General features: G+C 30.5%; 1 protein-coding gene across 4 annotated transcripts in view; it reads right to left on the reverse strand.

Annotated features, from left to right (window-relative positions):
* The window catches only part of Dp (transcription factor Dp), a 438,878-nt gene that overhangs the window by 192,939 nt on the left and 231,544 nt on the right, over positions 1-14,395 (reverse strand). The window contains exon 1 of one of the 4 annotated variants that reach the window (XM_075357899.1): positions 3,650-3,781. The exons of the other annotated variants lie outside the window; for them this stretch is intronic. The gene's annotated coding sequence lies outside the window, so the exon portion shown is untranslated. Of the gene's footprint in view, positions 1-3,649; positions 3,782-14,395 lie in introns of those variants that run through there. 4 annotated transcript variants of the gene reach the window in all.

Consider the following 14,395-nt stretch of genomic DNA (forward strand, 5'->3'; position numbering starts at 1 on the left):
AATTTCAAAAGTATAAAGATAAATATGAGTCGCTAAAATAAAACAAAATTACTCTTATAATAACATATGATGGTACATACTGAAACTATTGTTGTTAATTCCGCATTTAAAGTATGTTTAATATAAATTATTAAATAATTTCTCATTTTAAAAGAATATATATTTTAACTATCTTTTCAAGATTTTTGTTATTCCAACAGAGGCTCTGATCTTAGACGAAGCTGTTTTTCTTGTCTACTCCCACAGGGTACATTTTTGAAAATAAAAAATTCCATTCAACAAAGAAATTAATTTGAAAAAAGAGGTCGAACTGCGGTACACAAAAACTTCACAGTTCTAGGAAAGTGATTGTGTTCATTGAAAAGAACCTTTTCAATGAACACAAAAGAATAATGTCTCTTCTTTTCAAACGATTAGGCTCAACAGTCCGTTCTTACAACTATACAGTTTTACGATTTTTTGTGCAGTGTTCTTTAGACTAGCTCCTTTCTGGATTTTCATTCACACCGAAACTTTACAGACCACTTTACAACCACATCCCGCACTTTACAGCTGTTGCAACTACTTATTCGTAGTTAGATTTCTTAAATAATTACGTATGTATACATTTACGACAGAATCACTGATTTAAATACATTAAAATGGGGGCACATGTTGTTTTTTCCCCACTACTTTCCAATTTATATTAAAGAAAAAAGTATAACACGAAGGAAAACTTTCAGACAGGATTAATTATTTACCAGACAATATAAAAAAACCGTTAATATTCAACGATATTATTTGTTTCGGGGGAAAAAATTAGTCTAAACTTCTGAACGAGTTTAAAAAAGAGAATTTCTGAAGGTCTAGTATTTATCGCTAAAAATAAACAAGAAATAAATATTTGTATAGGGAACATACAACACACCAGTATTTGTACAAAGTTTTGATAATCGGGTAGAAAAATTCACGAAAAGTAGAAGTAAAAGAGTAGACAAATCGCAATAAAAAAAGAAAACCTCATATCAAATATACATCCGCAAAGGGAAGGAATAGTGAAATTTCTCTGAAATGTTGTTACAAGACGACGTTGAAAATTATTTAGAATTATAAATTCAAATTTAAGACAAACAAGGAAAGAAATATGTGTCACACTATCGTGTAAAGAAATGAAAAAATAATTGAAAATATGGCGGCAATATTTTAATAAATATTTCCGGATCGCCTAACATTAGACTTTGAAATTCGCCTCAAATATTTTTGTACATAGCACATTAGTACCGACCGTTAAACTGTTAACTTTTTTTTTTAACCTCCCGGACTACTGTACCGTATTGCTTCAGAGATGGATGATAATGAACCGTGAGAAAATGCCACACCTGACTGGGATTCGAACATGGAACCTGCGGATGAAAGGACGAGACGCTACCACTGGCACCACGGAGACCGGCTAAACTACTAACTTAATCAGACAAAGCCACTATAAGTGACTACAGCCACTTTTAAGTAATTTCATAAGAAAGCTACCTATTAAAATGGGTACAATGATTCGACTTCCGGAAAATTTCAACATATATTCGCGTTTCACATCCCCCAGACCCCAAAACCACCGTAAGTTTAAAAAAAAAAGTATATATATATGTCGGAGAATAAAGTACAGTGGAGTATCTTCCGACAAAACGATGAGAATATTCCTTAGAATATCTGTATTTTTAGTAGTTTTAAGAAATGTACTATTACTTGTAATGTTTTGTAAAATAAGGTTTAAATTGTTTTATTGCGGTAGGCTTAGGCCTAGGTAGGCACATGGTTGTCAACGTAGTCGGGATCCCAGGACGATAGGGGTATCATAAAATTAATAAGGAAAAGGAAATATGCAGTAGGTATATTATTTGAGAATATTGAGAAAAGGTAGTCTTGCTTTGGAACCCAGATCGAACAGACGTCCTGGTGATCGCGAATTCGTTATTTCCCTGAGCCTCGGTCTATCGCAAGTTGTTTTAATATTATTTGAATTCTAAATTAAATTAATCTTATATTATAATTCGTGTACTACTGAGTTATTGATAAGTGATAATTATCATTTGTAATTATTTCATTGTACGAGTTATCTACTCATTTTTATTAATTGAACTTTATTATAATCTTATATATTCTCCACTTGTAATAGTAAAGATGAGTGAAGCACAAAACGTTGAATCCCTGACAAATCTCCTCGCCTCTCCGACATATATATATATATATCACTTTCTTATGGGCACGATAACTGCCGTAATTTTGCGTCAATCACTTTCAAATTGTACCTTAAAAATAACTCGTCCCAAATTCTCAGTCGAATTCCGTTAACGAATTCGACCGAGGTCCAAAATCGGACCACGGTAGTGGAAATGGGGTGTTCTTTTTCGGAAAAAAAATATTGCTATAACTTTCTTATTAAATAAAATATCGAATTCTAAGAAGATAAAAAACATTTCCACCTTTAAGTTAAGAAAAACTTCCAATTCACTAAATACGACGATGGATGCACGTGAAAAAAGTTTCACGTGTTTAGCATACAAGCCCCACGTTCTTACAATACCAGCAACATTTTGGTCATTCGTTGCCGTAACGGTTGGTTATATCAAAAATTATTTCAGACGAAAGTTTTAGGTTATATTTAGAGGACTAAACTACTTTAAACAGATTCGTTACTGTGCCTATTAAGGGAGGAATGATTTTTTTGTCTTCGAAACCACATTTTTTCCACCCCCTGGACCAATGGTTGGTGATATCAAAAAATTTACTTAAGTTTTACGCCGTTATCGAAGAATAGTAGGAAATTTAACCGAATTCGATATTTTATTTAATAAAAAACTTATAGCGATATTTTGTTTTTTTTTCAAAAAAACCCTCCCATTTCCACCCCCATGGTTCTATTTTGGCCGTTAACAAGCTCGACCGAGATTTTGGGACAAGTTATTTTTAAGAAACAATTTGAAAGTGATTGGCGCAAAATTACGATAGTTATCGTGTCCACAAGAAAGTGTAATTAATATATATATATAAAAACTTTTGAGCTGACGGTGGTTTTGGGGTCTGGGGGATGTAAAACGCGAAGATATGTCGAAATTTTCCGGAAGTGAAGTCATGGTAATCATTGCAATAGCTAGTTTTCTTATGAAATCTACCTAAAAACCTACTCTAATTTAATAAACAGCAGATGACTATTTAAAAATGTATTCGAAAAAGTGTAAACGATAAAATTTAAAGCTAAACGAAGAAAATTATTAATTAAAAGAGCAGGTTACAGGTAATACCTAATACAAAAGGTTTGCAAAATAAAAAAAACTTACTCGTAATTAAATCTGAGTACCAATTTCGGTTCGAAATTTTAATAAATTAATCAATTTTTTATTTTATTCCAGTATCTGCAATATTCTGATATTTACTACTATAAATAAAAACAAAAAATTTAAATTGATTAAAATATTTCTTTTGGTAAAAATATGAAAAAAACAAATTACAAATACAACCGAAAATTTAATACACGATTAGATTTAACCCATTATGAAACACAAATGCCATTCAGGTAAGGTTTTTAATAAAACAACTTACAAGTAACTCCTGTAAAAGATTTTCTGGGTCTAATTTTAAAAACTGTAAAATTAAAAAGATCAATGATATAACTCACATATCGCTGAAATTAATGATGACCTACATCGCCGCCATAAATTTAAAATTAATGTCAAGGAAAAGTAAAATAAGTAATAACTCAAAAAATATGCGAATACATTAACGTTTCGTTAACTCTTTTCAATGTATCACAAACTCGTTCAGAAAATGTTAGTAATTTGTTAGGTGCACAAACAATTGATAACAAACCACATTTCCCGTTAAAAAATAACAAAAATTTACATCTCATTTAACACATCGTTTCTATAATAATAAAATAATTTAAGTTTAAATAAATAAATATACAATCGATGAGACTGCTGGACTGTTCGATGGCAGAATGATTATCGAGGAGGGAAAAACACGTAGAGAAACGCTCTCTCAAACGGTAATGATCAGGCTTAAGGCTAGACCACGACAATTAGTGGCTTGTGCCCCGCGTTTCATACGTACCAGGATGCTGGATTTTGAACAAGGTCAAACTAACCGTCGACAGAAGGCTACATAGTACAAGGTATTCAGTACGATAAATTCTTTCAACTTTGCAGACATAATAATATTACTAATTTTTACGGTAATGATCGTACATAACTCGTACATTTCTACTCCACATTCAAAATAAGTCTATCCTATAGTAATATAAGTCCTACACAAAAAAAAAAATACGTTACGTAATACTAATTATTAATACCGTTAAAAGAAATCCAAAATAATAATAAATTTAATAAATACAAGAAAACGTACGATTTTAATACATCCAAAAGAGAGAAAACAGATTTTTAAGGAAAAATATTTCGGTTACAAAGGGATGACAAAATTAATTGATATATATATATATACACTCGTATATTCTGCCACAATAAAAATTTAAAAAGAAATAATGAATGAGAAGATTACATTTAATGATTTCAGAGCCAAATTTTTAGAATGATTAATAGTCGAATTCCTACAGAAAATCCTCATTTTTTATCTTTTCTTTTTTCTGTTTAGCCTCCGGGAAGTTCAGATATGACTTCAAAGGATGATACGTAAGAGTGTAAATGAAGTATAGTCTTGTACTATCTCAGTTTGACCATTCCTGAGATGTGTGGTTAATTGAAACCCAACAACCAAAGAACACCGGTATCCACTATGTAGTATTCAAATCCATATAAAAGTAACTGCTTTTACTAGGACTTTAACACTGCAACTCTCGACTTCCAAATCGGCTGATTTCGGAAGATGTGTTCACCACTACACCAACCCGGTGGGTTAATTTTTATCTAGAAAGAATCAATTAAAATCGTAAACTACGATAAAAAAAACAGGAACAGAAATTAATCACGAATAAATTACAAGAATATCGCAAATGAAGGGTTTCTATGAATGTGTAAAACAAAAAAGAATAGAGACGAAAGAATACAGGAAAAAGCCAGTTTCATTAATGATAATTTATAAGATTTAATAAAAAATTGGCAAGAAAAGAAGTAGGAACGCTAAGGAAAATGTTTCGCGCGATCCAAAATGACCGAAACGAAAGAAATCATACATATACGCAGAGTGTTTCTAAAATGGTTGGCTGGATATACTTATTCGGATTCTACTAGTAAAACTTAAAAAATATCCTTACCAAAAATGGCAATTTCTCCTTAGTTCTCCTAAATAAATAATATAAATGTAAATGTAATGTATGCAGATGTTTACTATTTATAAATCAAGATAAATAAATAAATCTAATAACGTGTCCGCCATTTTATTGTTTTTATATAATAATTTATATCTAAAGTTCAGATAGACAAATCACATTAATATTTGGTAAACGTCTTTGTAATAAAGTTTTAAAATTAGCAAAAAATTAGGACTTTAATATTTAGGACTTTAATACCTTTGCAAATCACAAAATGGCGACCATGTTTATTTTAAATCGTTATATTTCCATAAATATTAGTTTTATCAAAATTTATGTTATTCGCTAAAATATTAAGCCTTTATTATGAACAAAATGATATTTTATTTTTGAAAATCGTTTAACAAATAGTCGAGTTGTGGGAGAAAATTGATGTAATTATGTGTCTGTTTTCATGTCCTCCACTTTACGTTCAATTCTTATAATATCAACTGTTTTTATTCATTGTTAATTCTAGTATTGTAAATTAGTATCAAATTAAGTAATAATTTTCTCATAATAATAAACCTAATAATTATGATATAAAGTTACATAAATTTTCTCCCATAACTCGACTATTTGTAAACCTATTTTCAAAAATGAGATCATTTTGTTCAAAATAAAAGGCTTAATATATTAGCAAATAACATAAATTTTGATAAAACTGTTATTTATGAAGATGTAGTAACAGATTGAAAAATAAACATGGCCGCCATTTTTTAATTTGCGAAGGTCAGGTTTACGTCCTGATTTTTTTTTCCTAATTTTAAAGTTTTATTAACCAAGAAGCTTACCAAATATTAATGTGATTCGTCTACCCAAACTTAAGAAATAAATTATTATATAAAAATAACAAAATGGCGAACAGAGAGAGAACGAAGGAGAAATGACCATTTTTCCTTTAAAGATATTTTTTGTTTAGTTTTACAAGTAAAATCCGAAAAAGTATAGCCAGCCCATCATTTTAGAAACACTCTTTATATTATATAATAAAAAAGCTAAATTATCCGAAGGCATTACGAAGGATAACAATATATTTATTATCCTAAACGAAAACGAAAATGATAGAAAAACGATAGTGTAAATCACAAAAAAAATATCCCCCGCAAGATGCGAGAAGAAACCACGTGTTTGAAATTAAAAAAAAAAAATCTGTAAAAACTGAATACAAACTGATTTGTATTAATCTTCACTGCAAAAAAAATGTTTATCCTAAAATGCATCCTGACCCTGGTAATTATTTTTTTTTTAAATTAGTGAAAATGGAGCGTTCTATTTTTTTCCTTAAGTACACCTTGAATAAGAAAAAAATGTCAAAAATCTATTTCCATCAAAAGGAACGGCCGTGTAATAAATATTTTTAAAAAAATGAATGTCATAATTTTTAAGATTTTAATCAAATAAATTAGTTTTCGCTAGTTAAAGAGTTCAATTCTGTGATCAATTATTCTCCTTTAGGGAGGACAGTCCTTTATTTAAGTTCTGTCCTCCCTCGAAAAGTGCACTCCTACATGTCCTGCTATTTGATATTTGAAGACTAATCTGTAAACCTCCGTATTCTATCTATGCCAAGCCGATCCGTTGCGTGTGAGGTGACGTAATCGTATTTATATTCAAAAGATTGAAGGTGAACACATTTCAGCTGCAGAAGTTAGTCTTATTTTGAATGACTTTATCCTCCAATATAAATCTCGATTTGAAGAAAAGTTTCTTCCTTCTAGAGTTGTAAAAAGAAAATGTCAGACATAGACGAATCAAATCCGAGCATAACGGAAAGGTTTATCAAAGAAGTGCAGAATTTTTACCAAACGTGTTTTCAACATACCGCAGAAGGGTCTGAAACCCGTATCACAGGAAATAATATTTTTCAATTATGTTTATTATATCCCAAATAAGTGGACAGATATTGAATCTTGTGTTGAGTTTTTTCTAAAGAAATTCCAGATATTAAAATTAACGACAATTGTCTCTTAAGAAATTAAGAGACTGAATGTATATTTAAATTCTGAAAAATGATTTTGAAAAAATTAATACAATGGGAAAATAAACACGTTGAAATTGATAAATGACGGGTGGAAATATTTAGCCGTTTCAAAAATGGAACATATTCCATGTGAAAATTTATTTATTCTTGTTCAATTTACGTTCTGCTGCCCAGGAAGAACTAATGCAGCAGTTAAAAAGGGTTTTCAACTGCTAATGATTTTTGGACAAGTGAGAAATCGATTGAAGGTTGATACTCTAGGTACAGAACGCGTCGTAAAATTCAATACGAAGGATGTTTCTAGTTCACATATTTCAGATATATTGTTACAAGATGATACTCTGACAAAAAATAATCATTCGATGGAAAAGTATTCATTTAAATAAGAATTAATAGACGTGTAAGCATAATTACAATATAAAATGTTACAAATATTTTTATTATAAAGTTATCATATTATACAGTGCAGTAGTTCCCAAACATTCCTTAGTCCCGGCGCCCTTCTTCAATTAAAATTTTTCCATGTCGCCCTACCCTAAGTAAACTTCGCCGCTCACAAGCGGCGAGTCAATGTGGCGAAAGCCGCTTGTCGGAGCGTGTAGGAGTTCCTTGATGCGGTTGCTTTGTTCAACCGACGTATAGTTTGCATAAGGGAAAAGACTCCTACCGCGCTGCTGTAGGAAGCTAACCGAGAGATATGGCTGGCTATCACCCACATTAAGGCTCCAAGCGCTTTAATGGTGGACAGGTACTTGCTGGCATTCAGCGGCCTAGGCGTGGCAGCGAATTGCTGTCTTTGACGAGATAAAATTAATTATTGATAGTCATATACGTTTTAGTTGACGGGGTGCGCCTACCCTTTTTAGTGATACATTACACGTGAGCGGTGGGACACGAAAGCGAGTGGTGTATGAAACCACGCTTATTTCGCTCACGCTTTTAGGTTAGCTCTAGGAGCTAGTTAGGTTACTGGTCGCTAAACTGTTTCAAAGCTCAGTAGCCGTTTGTCGCACAGACATTCATTCGGTCTTATGCTTTAGGGCGACCGAATGGGGTGGTGGCGGTAGAAATGCCAAGCAAACCAATACTCTAAGTAAACGTACGACTACTCGTAAGTAAAATATAAAAATAAACAAAACTCGTGTATCTTCATTACTTTTTTACTTTATTAACATTAAATTAATAATTATAAATGTCTAGGTTCAATTAATTATGAAGATTTTACAATACTTCCCGGCGCCCCTGTGAAGAAGCCGTGGCTCCCCAGGGCGCACAGTTTGGGAATCACTGATATAGTGTATTTTGTATTATTGTTGCAACGAATAAAATGTTCCTTTTATTTACGATATTTTTTCTTCAATTTATCTGTGTCCTCCTTTTCATTGCAAAAGAAGTTGGTCATGGTCACCTTAACATTTTTCAAGTATCATTTATACACAGTATAGCGAAATCTTTTTATAACTTAACCTTTTTGGCAATTAGTCCGTTTTTGTGTCCGTTAAAGAGTTAACACCAAACATGATTCCCGAATTTTATAAACAATTCCGCAGTTAGATGCCATGTAAAATGATCTTTTAAAATCTTTTTGTTTTTATATTTTTCAAATTACACCTGGCATAACTATTTGCTGCTAACAGTTAGCTCCCAGTCACTAAATTTCAACGTCCATACTACTACTTATTAAAACTTTAAAAAAAATTAATTCTTAAATATTTTATTAAAAATATAATTTTTTTTTTAATATTAAAATTAATAACTTCTTCACCGAAGATGATTTTATATAAAACAAAAAGTATCTGATGGGTAGATAGTTAAAAGTTAAAACATAAAGCATTCTTTTATTGGATATATATTAAAAATAGTTATAATTTTTAAATATTCATTATTAAGATTGAAAAAATACTACAACTACACATTAATTTATTTAATTATTGCATTTAAAGACCAATGCGTAATGTCTGAATAAGTTATTATTATTTAAATAAAGGAATAAAGAAATCACCCTAAAATATTACAAATCTTATTCAAAATAGAATCACATATTTCTCACAGAAACAAAATAAAAAAATCCAGGAAAAAAAGCGTGACAATAACTAATCTTAACAAAACACACAGTACATGAAAAATATAAAACACTGACTACGAAAAAACAAATCGTAATAAATTACGTCAGCCCTTCAACTAAAATAAAAGAGTAAATAACTTTTTGTTGTTTTTTTCTTTACCAAGAATGAAAAGAAAGAATAAAATCTAACTGTAAGATTATCTAGACAGGAAATAGTCTAGGGTTATTAATAATTTAATTTATAAAAATGTGGTTTTTGTTTTATACAAATACACTGATTTCAAATTATTTTTTTAACGTTTTTCTTGCGATTCGATTTCATTTATTTGTAGTAAGCCTAATACATATATACAGAACGTCAGGAAGTTCTCCCGGGACTTACCTAATCTACTCGTCAAAATAACGTATATAAACAAACATATGTCCTAAAATGTTTCATTTGCGAGTTACGGCTAGCGAAAGATTTCCTTCCGATTTTAAGGTGGAGTAGGTTATCTGAAGATAAAAAACCCTCCTTTTTATGTTTGACGTACAATTAAATGGATAATAAACGCAAAATATATTTATACAAAACTTGTAGAGAAATTAATCCAAAACAAAATTGTGTAAAATAACTTGTATAAAACAAAGAAAAGTCAAAAAAATTCCAATTTCCTTTAGAAGCGGTACATTACCGCATTTGTCAGAAAAATACTTATTTAATGTAAACAAAAACCAAATTCTTTTTTGGTGATGTGAAAATTTGTAAAAACAAAATTTACCGTTAAAAAGATTTAAAAAATTGAAATTACACAACCGTAAAATAAAAATAAATAAAATTACTTGGATAAGAATTTTTTTATTAATGACAGAAATACAATAATTATTTGAAAAATTATTATTTCAAAGTTGGAAATATTATTATATTTCCAACTTGTTGATCAGCTGTTATTATTATAACAGCTGATCAACAACGCGCAATACTGTACTAGTACTTAAATCGCTCTGTAAGGTATATATTAAGCGTATCGTGTACTGTGTGAACTGTGCTGCTGTTAGCGAAGGTTTTCTGTGAATTTCAGTTTCAACGTGATCGGTAAGCGATTGAAGTAACACCATACTTATTTACAACGAGGAATACGCTGATATGATATTAATTTTAGGTGTGTGTAATGGTAATGCTACAGCTGCTGCAGTAGAATATGAAACACGTTTACCGAATCGCAGGATTCCACATTCCAAAAAAACTGGCGCGACTTTTCGTAATCTTCAGGAAACAGGTTCACTACCTAATATTCCCACCAGCTATGAACGATCTGTCCAACACGACGCTGTTATTGATGAAATTATTGTCGATTCAGTCCAGGCTTTAGTACACGTTGTCCTTCTAAGCGGATTGAAGTTTCGCATTCGATAGTTTGGAGGATGCTTAAACAAAACAAGATTTATCCTTTATCACAAACAGCCAGTTCAAGATCTACACCCAAGAGACGGTCTTAAACAAGACCACTTAACTTGGACTTCTGCAACTGGTGGAATACAAATCGACAACTCTACACAAGTATGCTTTGTTTTCTCACGGGGCTCGAAATGGCGTCAACAACCTACGCAAAGAACGTACATGGGCAGAAATAAATCCTCATAAAAGAAAGAAGGCAATTTTCATCACCGATTTACCGTCAATGTATGGTGTAGCCTTCTTCAGGATCAGCTGTTTGGACCGTTCTTATTATCTGGCCGCTTAAATGCTGAGATCTACTTGCACTTTCTTTAAGTAGAATTGCAGAAGATTGGGACCTGAAGATGTTCATCTAGGGTTGAGAAGCAAAGTATACTTCCAGCACGATGGCGCGCCTCCCTAGTTTTCTTGTGCCGTTTTCCACCCGCTTAAATCATCATTTCCTTGAGAAATGGATCGTTCATGGAAGTCCACATTTCTGGCTATCAAGATCGCCTGATCTAACATCTTCAGATTTTTTGGTCAGGGAATGGATGAAAAATATTGTTTACGAAACAAAAATTCATTCTCGGAAGGAATTAGTTGTCTGCATTATGAATTCGGCCGAGCAACTTAAGGACAGTCCTGAAGAACTAAATCGAACAACAAAATCGGTACAGAAACGGCCAAGAAATGTGTTGAAAATGGGGAGCTCATTTTTGAAAATTTATTATAAACCTGTAAGTAAAATGCACTTTGATCTAGTGTACCGTTTCTAGAAAAAGTTCAAATTTTTTCTAACCTTTGTTTGTTTTAATTCAACTACTGATACAGCGTATTGTTCAGAGTAAAATTCAATACATGTTTTTTTTCTGAACAGTTTAATAAAATAGATTTCAGAACTGTATCTGCCACAGTTTTTTATAAATCTGGAGTGAAATCTAATAAATTGGTGTAAATATCCTGGTTTTTTACGTTCGACATAAAATAACTTTGTTAAATGAGGAATAAACACATAAAACTCTTTAGCCAAACACGTAGAGAATTTAATTCTGAACAAAATGGTGTATCATAAGTTGAATTAAACAAAGGTTAGGAAAAAATTGCAATTTTTCAGATTTCTCAAAAACTATGGCAGATACGGGTTTGAAACCTATTTTATTCAATTTTTCAGGTCAAACACTTAAGAAATCACTAATTCTGTCCCATAATTAACGTCCTAAAACTTTCAGTACGACTGCATTTTACCGGGGTCGCTGAAATCCGAGTGAAATCCTTCACTGGTCGTAACTTGCAAACGAAGCATTTTAGAACATATGTGTGTGTATGAACTTTTTCCATTATTTTCACGAGTAGAATAGGCTATGAAAGTCCTGGAAGAACTTTGTAATACATCTGTATATAAAATAATCGTACATAATTTTATGAAACTTTACAATATACATTTTTGTTTTTTTTTAAATACGTTACCAGTTATTTTGATATCCTACATATAATTTCAATAAAGTTCAGTATTCTTATTGGTAAAAACAGACGTGAACTGCTCCGTATCTCATTTTCTTCAAAATGTCGTGTACTTAATCTACATACAGTTTTATCAAGTAGCATCGCGAAACAGAGATAAATCGTTTCATACTACATCGTAAAACATCGGTTCTGAAGTTAAGTAGCATTAATAAAACTACTTTCGTGTAGTTGGGTAAAAAATAACTTACGAAAAAATAATAAAATTGATTATTAAAAAAATCCTCTATTAAAAACAAATATTTAGTCATTTTTTCTGCAAAATAAAGACTTTTAAAAACCGGACTTAAATTTTTAAAAAACTAATAAGCCACCAACCAACTAATAAAATATGTATCGAGGTTTTTCCATATTTCGATATTTCAAGGCCCCCTTAGTTCAAAAAATACAAAAAAAAGTCACAGAAATTTCCGGAAGATGTTTTTAGAACTTAATTGGTCAAGGGAGTCAACTGAGACCCAGTGTTTTTAACTAAGAGTTTTATTATTTTTTTCAATTATACTTTTAATACTGCATAATAAATCACTAAAATAAAAAACATAGGACGTATTTGAAATAAATATCTGTTTGCAAACATATTTAGCACAAAATAAAATGAATAAATAAATTAGGAGACGTTTGTGTGTCCAATGTGCGAGTATATACACTCATAAATAAATCGATTGTAGAATATAACTTTTATATACAAACACAAATAAAATTACAGAGACGAAAGCGCAAAGAACATCACTAAAATATAGAGAAAATAAATTATAACGACTAAAGTTCAGAGAAAACCGATTAAAGAATATTATATACGCTGTTTAATTCGGTTACTTTGTCACCGATAAATTTGAATAAAAGAAAGTAACAATAAATATTACTTTGTTTCATTTAATTCTCTTTTATTTATCGAAACAAAACCAATGCGGATGACATTTATTTTTATAGTAAAACAAGAGAGACAACCGGGTAAAAATATATGAAATAAAAGTTAAAAATTATACCTTTGTAAAATCTATTATTAATATATTTTATTTTCCTTTAAGTTTTAAAATCAGGAAAGAGAACGTTTAATAAATAAATAAAAATCGACTGACTACAGACAACATAAATTAACTACTATTAAAAAAATCAATCACGAAAAAAACAACTGCATTCATCACGTTACTTAAGAAGTATTACATTAAATTCATTAATTAATTTTTACTTATATATTATTAAATAAACGAATTTTTTTCCGTAACATTTATACTGTAATGTTTCGTAAGTCTTAAAGAATAGAAATTCAAACTAAAATTTTAAAGAATTTTAATTTGAATTTCTATTCTTTAATTTTTTTTGTGAAAAATTATACAAATTAATTAACAAAGTTAAAGATTAACAATAATATCGCCCTTTCTTTAATGAAAGAAAAAACAACAATCTCAAAACTAACGAAAATAAAACAGAGTAAAACCAATGAAAATATAAATATACATAATACAGACGAGTTTACTATAAATGCTACAAACACTGATATACTAGTAAGCAAATATTTGGACGTTTTCAGTTTTCTTTTTTAAAGATTGGAATTCCAGATTGATTTATCGACCGACAAGTAAAGAAATTTGACTATAACACTGCACCCATACAGCAAGGCAGTAATAACATTATACCAACCTACATCGGTACGGGATGATGTAGTGACGTTGATGTATGAATTGATGACATCATGTAATAATATAGTGCCAAGGAAAGAAAACATACGCGTTACTTTAAAGTTCTTCAGTGAAAACTGAAGGTGAAATAACCCATCGTATGTTTGTATTATTATAATTCAGTGTTCTTTTCTTTTTTAACCTCGGGGACTTTTAACCACCGGGAATGTTTGCTAGGTACTTCTGCAGAAAATGAGATGGACGATTTGTAATATATTAAAAAAAAAAATTCACTGGTCTAAACTGAAAAAAAATTCAAGAGATAAAAAGTAACATAAAGGTGAAATAAAAATGATAATGTAATGAATTATTTATGCAATAGTAACAATATATAAAAACAATTTATTTTGTGCACTTAATTCAAGGTTGAAATACGATAACGTTGTACTAGTTTCATCCAGAAACAAAGTTGATATTACGTAGCACCCGTGACATATATTCTTATCACGTT

Source organism: Lycorma delicatula, chromosome 2, assembly GCF_047948215.1.
Source record: "Lycorma delicatula isolate Av1 chromosome 2, ASM4794821v1, whole genome shotgun sequence".
NCBI classification, from domain to species: domain Eukaryota; kingdom Metazoa; phylum Arthropoda; class Insecta; order Hemiptera; family Fulgoridae; genus Lycorma; species Lycorma delicatula.